The 12,692-nt window shown below is 36.5% G+C and overlaps 1 protein-coding gene across 2 annotated transcripts in view; it reads left to right on the plus strand.

The window, feature by feature from the left end:
- Window positions 1–12,692, plus strand: part of PID1 (phosphotyrosine interaction domain containing 1) — a 247,761-nt gene that overhangs the window by 208,547 nt on the left and 26,522 nt on the right. The window lies entirely within an intron of this gene.

A 12,692-nucleotide genomic window follows, 5' to 3' on the forward strand; every position in this document is an offset into this window, starting at 1 on the left:
GATCATAAAAGACTACTGTGAACAAATTATTTGCCAACAAATTGGATAACATAGAAGAAATGAATAAATTCCTAGGATCTACCAAGACTGGCAAGAAGAAAAAGAAAATCTGAACAGACAACAGGCAAGGAGACTGAATCAGTAATAAAGGAACTTCCTATCAAAAGAAAGTCCAGAGCCAGATGACTTTGCTGCTGAATTCTACCAAATATTTAAAGAACTAATACCAATATTTTTGAACCTCTTCCACAAAGTTGAAGAAGGAATACTTTCATACTCATTTTATGAGACCAACATTAATCATCATTCTATTCTTGGAGGCCTTGTGTGATTTTGGGAATCATTATCACCGAAATCACACAAGACCTACAAGAATAGAAAATGATGGATCAGTATTCCTAATGAACATAGAGGCAAAAATCCTCAACAAAATACTAGCAAATGGAATTCAACAGTGCATTTAAAAGATTGTTAATCATGATCAAGCAGGATTTATCCCTGCAATACAAGGATGGTTCAATATACACAAATCAATATATGTTTTACAACATATTAACAAAATGAAGGACAAAAACCATAAGATCATCTTCAGAGATGCAGAAAAATCATTTAACGAAAAAAAATTCTTTTATGATAAAAACTCAACAAATTAGTCTCAGAAGGAATGTACCTCAACATAATAAACTCCATATACAAAAAGCCCACAGTTAACAATATTCTCCATGGTGAAAAGATGAAAGCTTTTCCTCTAAGAACAGGAATAAAACAATGATGGTTGCTCTCACCATTTCTACTCAGCATAGTACTGAAAGTTTTAGCTAGAGAAATTAGATAAAAATATATTAAAAGTGTTGAAATAGGAAAGGAAGAAGTGAAATTACCTCTGTTTGCTGATGACATGATCTTATATGTATAAAACCCTGACAATTCCACCAAAAAATCTGTTATAACTGATAAATGAATTCAGTAAAGTTTCAGGATACAAATTAGCACACAAAAATCAATAGTTTTTTTAATAGCGAGCTGTCTGAAAAGGAGATTAAGAAATCATCCTATTTGTGGTATGTGTCAAAAAAAATAGTAGATTTAACTAAGGAGATGAATTATCTGTGTACGGAAAACTATAAAGTATTCATGAAAGAAATTGTAGACAATACAAATGCAAAGGTATCTTGTGTTTATGGATTGGAACAATTAATATTATTAAAATCTCTATACAACCTGAAATTACCTACAGAGTCAATACAATTTCTGTCATAATTCTAATGTCATATTTTTCAGGGAAATAGAAAATATAATTCTAAAATTCGTATGGAACCATAAAACACCTCAAATAGCCAAAGCAATCTTGAGCAAAAAGAACAAAACTGGAAGTATCATACTATCTGACTTCAAAATCTATTACAAAGTTGTAGTAATCAAAACAGCATGGTACCAGGATAAAAGGAGATACATTGGCTAATGAGACAAAATAAACAGCCTAGAAATAATCCCACCAATTTATAGTCAATTTTTTTTGATGAAGATGCCAAGAACACACAATGGAGAAAGACAATCTTTTCAATAAATGCTGTGGGGAAAACTGGTTCTCCATGTGCAGAAGAATAAAATTGGACCATTATCTCACATCATATACAAGAATCAATTCAATATGGATTAAAAACTTAAGAGAAAAGCCTGAAACTATAAAACTACAAGAAGAAAACATAAAGGAAAATTTCTACAACATTTGTCTGGGCAAAGATTTCTTGGATATGTCCCCAAAAGCACAGGTAATAAAAGGAAAAAAAAAATTGCATCAAAATAGCATCTGCACAGCAAGGAAAACAATCAGTAGAGTGAAGTGGAAATCCACAGAGTGGGAGAAAATATTTGCAAACCATATGTCTGATAAGAGGCTGTAATCCAAAATGTATAAAGAATTCAAACAACCCAATAACAAGAAAAAAAATTACCTAATTATAAAATGGACATGTGACTTAAATAGACATTTCTCAAAAGAAAACATACAAACAGCCAACAGATACATGAAGAATCACTCACCACTAATCATCAGGGAAATGCAAATTAAAACCACAATGAGATATGACCTGGCAAAATGGCTATTTTAAAAAATGACAAATGATAAGAAGTGTCGGTGAGGATATGGAGAAAAGGGAAATCTTGTGCACTGTTGGTGGGATTATAAATTAATACAGCTTTTATGGAAAACAGTATGGAGGTGCCTCAGAAAACTAATGTTAGAATGACCATATGATCCAGAAATTCCACTTCTTGATATATATCCAAAGGAACTGGAATCAGTATGCTAAAGAGATACCTGTGATCTCATATTCATTGCAGGATTATTTACAATAGCCAAGATATGAAGCCAACCTACATGTCCATTATCAGATGAATGGATAAAGAGAATGCGGTATATATATACAATGGAATACTATTCAGCCTTTAAGAAGGTAGTCCTGTCATTTGCAGCAACATGGTTGAATCTGAAGAACATTATGCTAAGTGAAATAAGACAGGCGCAGAAAGACAAATACTGTATTATGTCATCCATATGTAAAATCTAAAAGAGTTACTCTCATAGAAGTAAAGAGTAAAATGGCAGTTACCAGAGGCTTGGGGAGGGAAAGATAGGGAATGGGGAGATATTCACCAAAGGGTACAAAGTTTTAGTTAGATAGGAGGAATAAGCTTTAGCGATCTATTGCACAGAATGGTGACTATAATAAATAATAATGCACTGTATATTTCAAAATGGTGAAAAGAGTAGATTTTAAATATTTTCACCACAAAAATATGTAGCCAGGTGATGGATTTGTGAATAAGCTTGATTTAATTATTGCAGAATCTAAATATATATCATAACATCATTGTGTATCCCATAAATACATACAATTATTATTTGTCAATTAAAAATAAAATACAAATAAATAAAAGTCAACTGGAGGGAAGAAACAGGACCTAAGAGACTGATTGTAAGTGTTGTTTGTATCTGTGCATCATTCCCTCCACATAAGCTCTACATGACCAGGGACTCTGTTCCCTGTCACAGCCCTAGCACCTAGCATAATGCCTGGCACATGTTATCTACTCTGTAAATATTTATTGAGTGAAAGAATGTTTACTTTTGGGAGCTGTTGTAAGGTGAGGTAAAAATGTCATTCAGTAGATTTTGCAATTTGTGTATCAAATTATAGTTGCTAGAATCCTCATGAGAAGTAAACGCATCATGGCACTTACATAGAAAACTTGCTAGATGAGACTATTTGATTTAATTTAGTGTACAGTTTTGAACTCCTGTGTTATAGCTGGGTGGAAAGTACATGGAAATTTCATTCAGAAAATCTTGGGTTCAAGCCATGGTGGTATCCCTTAGACTGTGGAACTGGGCAAGTCAGGTTACTTTTCTGATACTCAGTTTTTTCCTCTGTTAAATGGAGGTGATAATGACAGTGAAATATACACATGAGGTTATATGTGAAAACACCTAACCTTGTGCCTAGCACGTAATAAGTATTCAGCGATGCTTTCATATATTGCCACGAGTGAGCTAAGATACACTGATGTTTCATATTGGTCAAGTTGCTTCAGTTTTTGTTTTGTTTGTTTTTTTCATGAATTTGAGTCATTGTGTGGGACGTAATTTACCAATTCTAATTTTGTGTGTTCATTTTTACTTTAAAAATGCATAATACGACTTTAACTAACTCAGCCACACACATCCCCATTTCTATCAATTCTGTTCTGTTTCTCATCCACTACCTCATTTCTCATCCATTTCATTTTTTGTATTTTATCCTATAGAAAACACTCAGGGATAGGGATAACTCTGTCTCCAAGTTATCTTGGATTTTTCATTTTGTTTGTTTTATTTTGAGCTCAAGAATCTTGAAATAACTTCAAATTTATATTTAAAAAATTTATATTGACACTGAAGAAACATATTAGTGTTCTTCCCCTAACAGGTAATTCCACATTTGTCTCCTTTTTGAAGTATCATCACACTTTTCTTTGGGCTACATCACTTTCCACGGACTTCTGAAGCTCTCTAAGTCTTTAAGATGTGGTTTTGGAGCTTTTCTTCTTCGTAAGCATATTTCATGGTTGACAAATATATCTCAAGGACATGATACAATCAGTGGTACGGAAAAAAATGTTCTGTCTTTGCCCTCACATTTTTTTCAAATTATTACTCTCAATTTAATTAATGCAATTAATGTGATCAAAGGCACATTTATTGACTTAGCATTCTTATCAAGTTTCTTTGAAAGTGCGGTGACGCTGAGATTGAATAAAAATGAGATGCTGGCCAAAAGCTGTAGTTTTAAAATATATACTCAAGAGAACCGCTGAGAGAGTTACAGAATGTATGATGCATGCCAGCAGGGGACGGCTGTCATGTGGGCATCTTCACGGTATAACCAGTTTGACCTTTTGAACCTTCATGTAGCCAAAAGAGAACCCTGATTCTCCACACTAGCACTTATCTGAGGTGTAATCAGCATGTGTGCTGCAGTGTACCTTCTCTGCTGGAAAACAAATAGCTAGGACAAGACACAACAAAGAAACAGAGGAATGCCATTGGAAAGTTCCTGCACCCATCTCTTTTCCAGAATGTAGTATTTTCCGTTAAAGAAATGGAACATACTGAAAGCTGTCAGTAAAAATGCTGGATGTGTTTTTTATTGATTTTCTAAGCAGACTTCCAGTAATAGTTTATTGCATATTCACCTTGGGATGATGTAATATAGCGTAAGATTGAGAGGAAACTCTCTAGTATCTGTTTGTCCATGGAAAAGTAGCCCATTGCAAACCGTGAAAATTGTATTTATTCTGGCTTCTCTTCTACCTACGGGACACACAGCCATTCACCATAGCACACTTGACCTTGTTAATTGTATACTGCCTTGGAGGAAGAAAGGCTTTGCATTACTAATTGCCTTTTAAATTCTTTTGTAAACATTTAGGTCAGCACAATGTCATTGTCCCATTTCTGACAAATATTGAATACTGACTTTAAGCATCTTCTACTCCTGTCCGGCTTTTAAGGAATGTGGAGGTGAACTCTGTGTCTATTCTCTTTGCAATCATAGTTTTCAGAAGAGAATTATCCTTAGGTATGTAATCTCAAATGCCTTCTCAACATCCCCCTGTAAAGTTGAAACAAAAACCACACTGATAATTCTTAAAGCTAAACCAATTCTACCAACTCACGGAATCTGCAATATTATTTTAATTAGGCTCTCCCATATTAGTGATATTTCTGATATACTATTTGGGTATTTTACTTGCTAAATTATTATTTTTTCATAATTTTAGTTATCACAATGTCAAAAATTTTCTTGCTCAGTTTCAATTCTGTTTGCAGTGTGTAACTTTATTTTGATAAAGCAAAATGCAGAAGCTTGTTTGCAGTTGCAGAAAGAAGGAGCACTAGACAAATGAGGAAGAAAAATTAGTAGGGTTTTTTTTTTGAGATGGAGTCTGACTCCGTCACCCAGGCTGGAGTGCAATGGTGTAATCTCGGCTCACTGCAATCTCCCCCTCCTGGGTTCAAGCCACCTTCCCACATCAGCCTCCTGAGTAGCTAGGATTACAGGCACCTGCCATCATACCCAGCTAATTTTTGTATTTTTGTAGAGACAGGGTTTTACCGTATTGGCCAGGCTGGTTTTGAATTCCTGACCTCAGGTGATCTGTCCTACTAGGCCTCTTAAAGTGCTGGGATTACAGGCATAAGCCACCGTGCCCAGCCAGTGGTTTTTTTTTTTTTTTTTTAATGTATTTATTTCTTATAATTTATTTATTTTACTTTAGGTGCATATCATATCTGGCATTTCTCCCCATGTTGTCCCTCCCCACCCCCCATTGCCTCTCCTCTACCCCCCCCCAACTGTCCCCTATGTGTGATGCTCCTCTCCCTGAGTTCACATGGTCTTGTTGTTCAACACCCACCTATGAGTGAGAACATATGGTGCTTGGCTTTCTGTTATTTTAAGTTTTATATCGTTCTGGTTTGCTATGGGTGTTTTTTTTGTTGCTTCTTGTGTTATAATAATGGTATTCAACACATCTTGAGTTCAGCAAAAATAATAATTTCTGTAATGATAAAGTGGCTTATATTACTTTCTTTTTGGAGTTTTTAACATCCTAGAAAAATGCTATGTCAGGTAAAGCCAACAATCCTTAGTTGGAGTAGATACTTTGTGTCTTCTAGCTATATAAGGACCAGGTGATCCTGCCTCTCTTTTCTTCACCTCAGGGCATGAAAAATCAAGAAACATGAATCTCTAATATTAGAGGATGAACCACTAGGGACACTGAGGTAGAATTATTTTAATCATACTGGCAATGCACTTTATTACCCTGGAAATTGATTTTAGCAAGAAATGTGTGAATACCTTTTGATCATCAGATTGCTTGGTGGTTGCCTTGGGAAGCGAGGTGGTGGTGGGGGAAGCCAAATTAGGTGAAAGGGCTGTAGTCAAAGAAAAATGTATTTTTTTATTTTTGTTTATTTATATTCTGGGTTGTAGTCAAAAAGAAATATATTTTTTTATTTTTTGAAAGAGATATACTACATTATGTTGAGGCCTTATTGATTTGCTACATTTAGCATGTCAGAGTTTAGATTGCTAAAGACAGATCAGTTAATCATGCAAATTACTCCTTCTTACAAGAGGGATATGTTCAGATATCGAAGGCAAGTCAGTAGTGTACCTAACAGAAGCAGCATGTATCAGTTGTCTAAGACCATAGTATTGCTGTGTAACAAGTCACCCCAAAACTCAGTGGCTTGCTATGTGGCAATCTTTCAGCCATAAATGGCAAGGGTTTGGCCATTAATTGGGGCATGAGTCATTAGTCATCTAATCTTCCAGAGGTTGGGGCTTTACTCTGTGGCTTTTATACTCCTTAATATTCTTATCTTTTGGCTAATCTGGATCCAGGAGCTACGAAAAAGATTCTTGAGACCAGCCACTGAGATTTCATTTGGAAATGGGGAGCAGTACCCATGAATAGATATACTCTACCGCTCAGAATAACCAGATGATATATAGTACACAAATGACTTGCCTTTTCTGGTTAATGAAGGGTTAATTGAATGTGCGGTTTCTCTGGATTTGAATCCAGCTCTTAACAACCAGTTGTGTCCACTTGGGCAGGCAATTCACTCACTCAGCCTTAACTTGCTCCTATGTGAAATGGGAAGTTTGATTTACAAGATTAGAATTGAGTATAATGCCCTATGTAGACACGTTTTGGAAACTTTTAAAGCACTACAAATGAGTTATTGTATTGAAATCAGGCTGTGTGCCTAAGAATGTTCAAATCCAGCCTCTATGGTGATATGCTTGGCTTTATCCTGCTTTACACAGCAAAATTAGTAGATATATTTTTAAGTTTGTTTGTTTAAATATGAGTAGTATGTTATCTTCAATTTACCACATGCTGTATTCTGTGTCAAACCAAAAACATATTATATGTACAGATAACTTAAAAGATACAAGTATCTGGTTTTCTTTTATTTGGCTTTTATGATCAAGAAAAGTCATAGTTACGGTCAGAATCAATTTCCAGTGATCCACATGTAGATTAATCAAATGGGCATATACCCAAGGCAACTCCACTTTTTATCTTTTTCCTGACAATATTTTCTCCTCTGCTTATTTTTCAGCTTTCTCCTCCAAATTTTGGCTTGGTGGGACAAAAGGAAAAGCCTTTTAAACATGTTAAATTACCTTTGTTTTTCTCACTCTACCTTCCTCGGGGAAAGTTGAAGGAGAGAAGTCACAAGTAGAAAGGCTGGTATTTGAAATAAATTGTAGGAAATCAGCTGCCCATGAGGAGAAGGAAAGGTTGCAAAAGGAGTCCATGTTAACGGAGCCTGAGTTGCTTCAAATCTCTTCTTGCATCAGGCACCCATGCATGGTTTCACCAGATACTGAAGGTCTGTAAACTCTGAAAGCATGAGCACCAATGATGAATGGTAGGTGTTAAGAGACCACAGAGGAGTTCACAGTACCTAGTCAGTCACCATGTCTTAGTCTATCATTGTCTTTGAAGAATCTGGTGTTCTCCCTCCTCTTCATTTGCACTGATACTGACCTCTGTTGAGGTACTCATGTCTGCATCACAACTTGACTTTATCTTCTAGTCTGTGTTAAAAGACAGCAACTTTCAGAAAAAGACAAAATCTTGACTCTTATACAGATATGAAATGAACATGAGTTAGTCATTTTTTCTGTTAATAGTCACCAATCCATGAGGGAGCCATGCAGATGCTATAACCAGTTCTCAGGAAAATTTGAAGCGCAGATTTATTGATAGGGCAGGAATATTGAAATGAATGTACAAATTTACAAAATGTAAAATTCTCCCCCACTCCCAAGGCAGAGGAAGGGGCATAGGCAGTCACTCAAACTGCTCTGAATGGGACAGAATATGCATGCATACACACACACACACACACACACACACACACACACACGAATTATTTTGCATTACCGTCATTTACCTACAGCTTATGGAATTGCAGCAGTTGTAAAATACTCTCACGTAACCACAATCAGATAGCCTGGAGGGGTTCTCTATAGTCTAGACAATGCACCATATTATATCAAAACATAATGTAACATTTTTCCCTATGACTGGCCAGTCACATTGCGGTTGACTTTGACCACCACCACCAAAATAAACTTGTATAAACAGTTTTCAACATTTGACTCATTCCCACCAAATGTCTTTTGGCTTTCCATCATAGATTCTATCTAGTGTGAAGTCTTCACAGTCCCTTGATAATCTCTTTCATTTTCAGCATCACATGCCACTTCTCCTCAAAACACAAACCCTACTCCAGTCAGATGAGCTTCTCCACTCCACATTTGCACATGATTCTTCCTTCAGCCAAGCTTTACACAGGTCTTTCCTTTGTTAAAAAGGTTACGGTGCCTTATTAAGCCTGATCTTTTCTGATCCTCAGTTGGGTGTATCAGTTGTACTGAGCAAACCGTTGCTTAATTACTTGAATTATTGGGGTTCACTTCGTGTTTGCTGATTATAGTTTGATTGCAAGCTCTTGTCTTATAATATCCCATCCTGCCTAATGGCATTATGAGCATATAAAGACCACTTGTTATATATTCCTGCTCTAGAATGATCCAATCTTTGGTTACCATCCACTGGTGTGATTAGAGCAAGAATTGAATAAATGAGGAGAGACGGGGAAAATTTTCATTTCTTAAAGTTGTTCTAAGTTTCAAAGCCCTTTCCTGAATCTTAATTCTAAAACCTGCTCCCAGGAGATCCCACAACATTGTCATGAGTTTGTCTTGACTGATGTTTGGGCTCTCCCTAATTGCTGGGTTTAATTTTAGAAAGAACGTACCTAAGGGGAGCAGACAATCACTTGATATTTTATTATTAAACCCCTTCAGAGCAACTGTTCGAGTAACAACTATAAACCACAAAATTACATTTTATATTGTGTCCACAGACAATAGACCAGTTTGGAAAGCAAAATGTTAACTTCTCTCAGTACAAAGTGAAGTGAGTTGGGAATTCCAGCAGGATAAGAGAGGGTAGCTGAGACTGTTCCCTGGGCTTGCTGGGGGAGACCGTCCTTTAAGACCCATGCAGTCCCAGGGGTTGGCAGGTGCCACAAGTTCTAGTTTGGATTACAGCAAAGGAGAGGATATGATTTTTCTCTTCCTTCATGAAGGCAGAAATTTGTGTCTGTTTTATTTGCTTCTGTCTTCACATGCCTGTAACAGTTCTGGCTTATTTTAAGTGCTCAGTAAATGTTTGCTTTTGAATAAACAAATGCTTGTTTTTCATTCTCTAATCAGTGTAACATATTTATAGTTTCTGAAAATCCAGTTTTGGTGGAATTCAAATAAAACTGTTTTCTCTAATCGAGAAATTCAAACAAGAATCCCAGTTATATGAGAACTGTCCACTCATGAGAAAAAGAATTGAAGCCAAAACATGACACGTGTATGACATATTTGTATACATTTGTATGCCTCACATTTATTTTGATTGATAGAAATCTGCCTTCTCCCTGTAGGTGGTTATGTTTATAAGTGTTCCATTAGGTTCTTGTGGCACAGGCTTTTGTTGCTGTAAATTATAGTTGACTAAAATCTCACAAAATTATTTGCTTATTAAATACAGCTTTCATAATGATTATACATGGCACATAGAATAAAAGTCATTTGAGACAAAGCTTCGTGTTAGTATTGGAGGCTTTTATTTTAAAAAATCCTACTTATAAAAGAAACTTTCAAATGACTCAAAGTAAAAATCTGCTATATTAATTATTCTTGGTCCACTATCAATAGCCACATTGAGGTAGCTTCTGAAATGGTTATTGAATACCTTTTTTCCTCATGTCAACTATAAGCCAGGTTGCCTCCAGGTAGTTTTCAGGCCATTTTTTTCCTTTCTGCTTGAAATGAACATTTCCCACAGGTCAAATTAGACAATAGATTTCCAAGTAAGTTTATTTCATATATGAGGGCTTCTGGAGGAGAAAGTAAACCAGCACATAAATCTGTCTTAAAAGCAGCAAGTACTTTATTGATTCCCGTTTGTTGAAAAAAAAAAAAAAAAAAAAAACTCTCTAAGCCAAGTCCCATCTAAAATAAGTTAGGTAGAAAGATCCTTAGTAGCAGTAAAAATGATCAATCAGCTCTTTAGAGCAGTAAAAACTTACTATGAATCATATTGCTAAAAATCTTAGTTAAAATTAAACTATCTTTAAAACAGAATATTTAATTGGAGAATTTCCCCCTATATCCAGTGCTATAAAGAAGTCTGAAATTCATTTGGTGCAAACATTCATAGTATATTTTATTGTATGGGATTCCTTTTTTCGAGGGGCCTCAAGAAGATGATTTTTAGTTTGTACATTCCTCTGGGCAGTTGTAACCTTTGGGTCCACATATATAAATTATAATTTATATATAAATTTATAATGCCTTTACATAATGTAAGCTGTGTGTATTCCTGTCACGGAATATTTTGGCACTATAATGTTGCTAAACCACTTTGGTAAAATTTGGAAATAGAGAAGTGGAGGACATGGACTATCCAGTGTCCCTTGGATGGGACCAGCAATGAGAGCCTGAGCCAGGACATTCTGGGAGTCTGTCAGCCCTAGAGCCCACACATTTCCCTGTCCATCAGTTGAGCTGGGACCAAAGGACACTCCAGATCAGAACACTAGGCAGCTGGGACTTTTTTTTTTTTTTTTTTTTGGACACGGAGTTTTGCTCTCATTGCCCGGGCTGGAGTGCAATGGTGCGATCACAGGTCACCGCAACCTCCGCCTCCCGGGTTCAAGCAATTCTCCTGCCTCAGCCATCCGAGTAGCTGGGATTACAGGCATGCACCACCACTCTGGCTAATTTTGCATTTTTAGTAGAGACAGGGTTTCTGCATGTTGGTCAGGCTGGTCTCAAACTCCCAACCTCAGGTGATCCACCCGCCCCTCCCAAAGTGTTGGGATTACAGGTGCGAGCCACCGCGCCTGGCCACCTGGGACCTTTCTAAAGGGAGATATTTAGTCTAGGTCTGGCTTTAGACAGGATGTGAAGAATTTAGACCAATGTTGTAGGAATAATGTGTTACCTACCATAAGGCAGGGAGAAAGAGAATTGGGAGCTGAAGAATCCAAGTTGGGCTGGCAAGTTGGAGCACAACAGTTTGTAGACTTTACAATGAGGCGGACATGGTGCTGACTTTTTATGCACATTACCTCATTAAGTTTGTTCCCTGCAACAGACTTATACCATAGCTATTGGTATTTTGTTACATAATGATAATGGACTGTTAGCTTTAAAAAGTCCATGATTCAGGCCCTGTGTGGTGACTCATGCCAGTGATCCTAGCACTTTGGGAGGCTGAGGCAAGCAGATCACTAGGGCTCTGGAGTTTGAGACCACCCTGGGCAACATGGCAAAATCCTGTCTCTCCTAAAAATACAAAATTAACCAGGGGTGGTGGCACACACCTTTAATACCAGCTACTTAGGAGGCTAAGGCAGAAAAATCACTTGTACTGTGGAGGCGGAGGCTGCAGTGAGCTGAGATTGCATCACTGCACTACAGCTTGGGCAACAGAGTAAGACCCTGTCTCAAAAAATAAAAATAAAAAGCCCATAATTTATGTCATAATAACCATCAGATATCTTAGGATCCAAAAGCTTTTTTTTTATTTTTGGATATTTATCTGTTTTAGTGGATTACATTTTTCTGTCTGTTTACCTATGTGTTCTTTTCCTTCTAATAAAATTCTCTGGAGAATTTCTGTTTATTTTCTCCATGGAGTAGGAAAGAGGAAAGGTACAGGGCTTCACCCCTGAAATAGTCATAGAGTGAGACTAGATTCTTGCAGAGCCCAGGAATTATAGTGATTTGATCAAGAGTACGCATAGGGAATCCTGAAAGAAACTCGGAATTCAGACTAGATTCAAATTACCTTTTCAACTGGCCTTCCTACTGTTAAGCTTTTCTCTTTCATTGTATGCATTGCTGGCCTATTATGGATAGCAAATAGCTATTTTTGTCATAGGAAATATTAGTAGATGCATAAAGTACATATCATTTGAAGAGCAATGATTGGCTTTCAAGCATATGATTTTGTTGTTATTGTTTTTGTTTGGTATATGACATTATGCCACTGCC

Source organism: Aotus nancymaae, unplaced genomic scaffold, assembly GCF_030222135.1.
Source record: "Aotus nancymaae isolate 86718 unplaced genomic scaffold, 86718_ANA_hifiasm-v0.15.2.pri h1tg000008l, whole genome shotgun sequence".
NCBI classification, from domain to species: Eukaryota; Metazoa; Chordata; class Mammalia; order Primates; family Aotidae; genus Aotus; species Aotus nancymaae.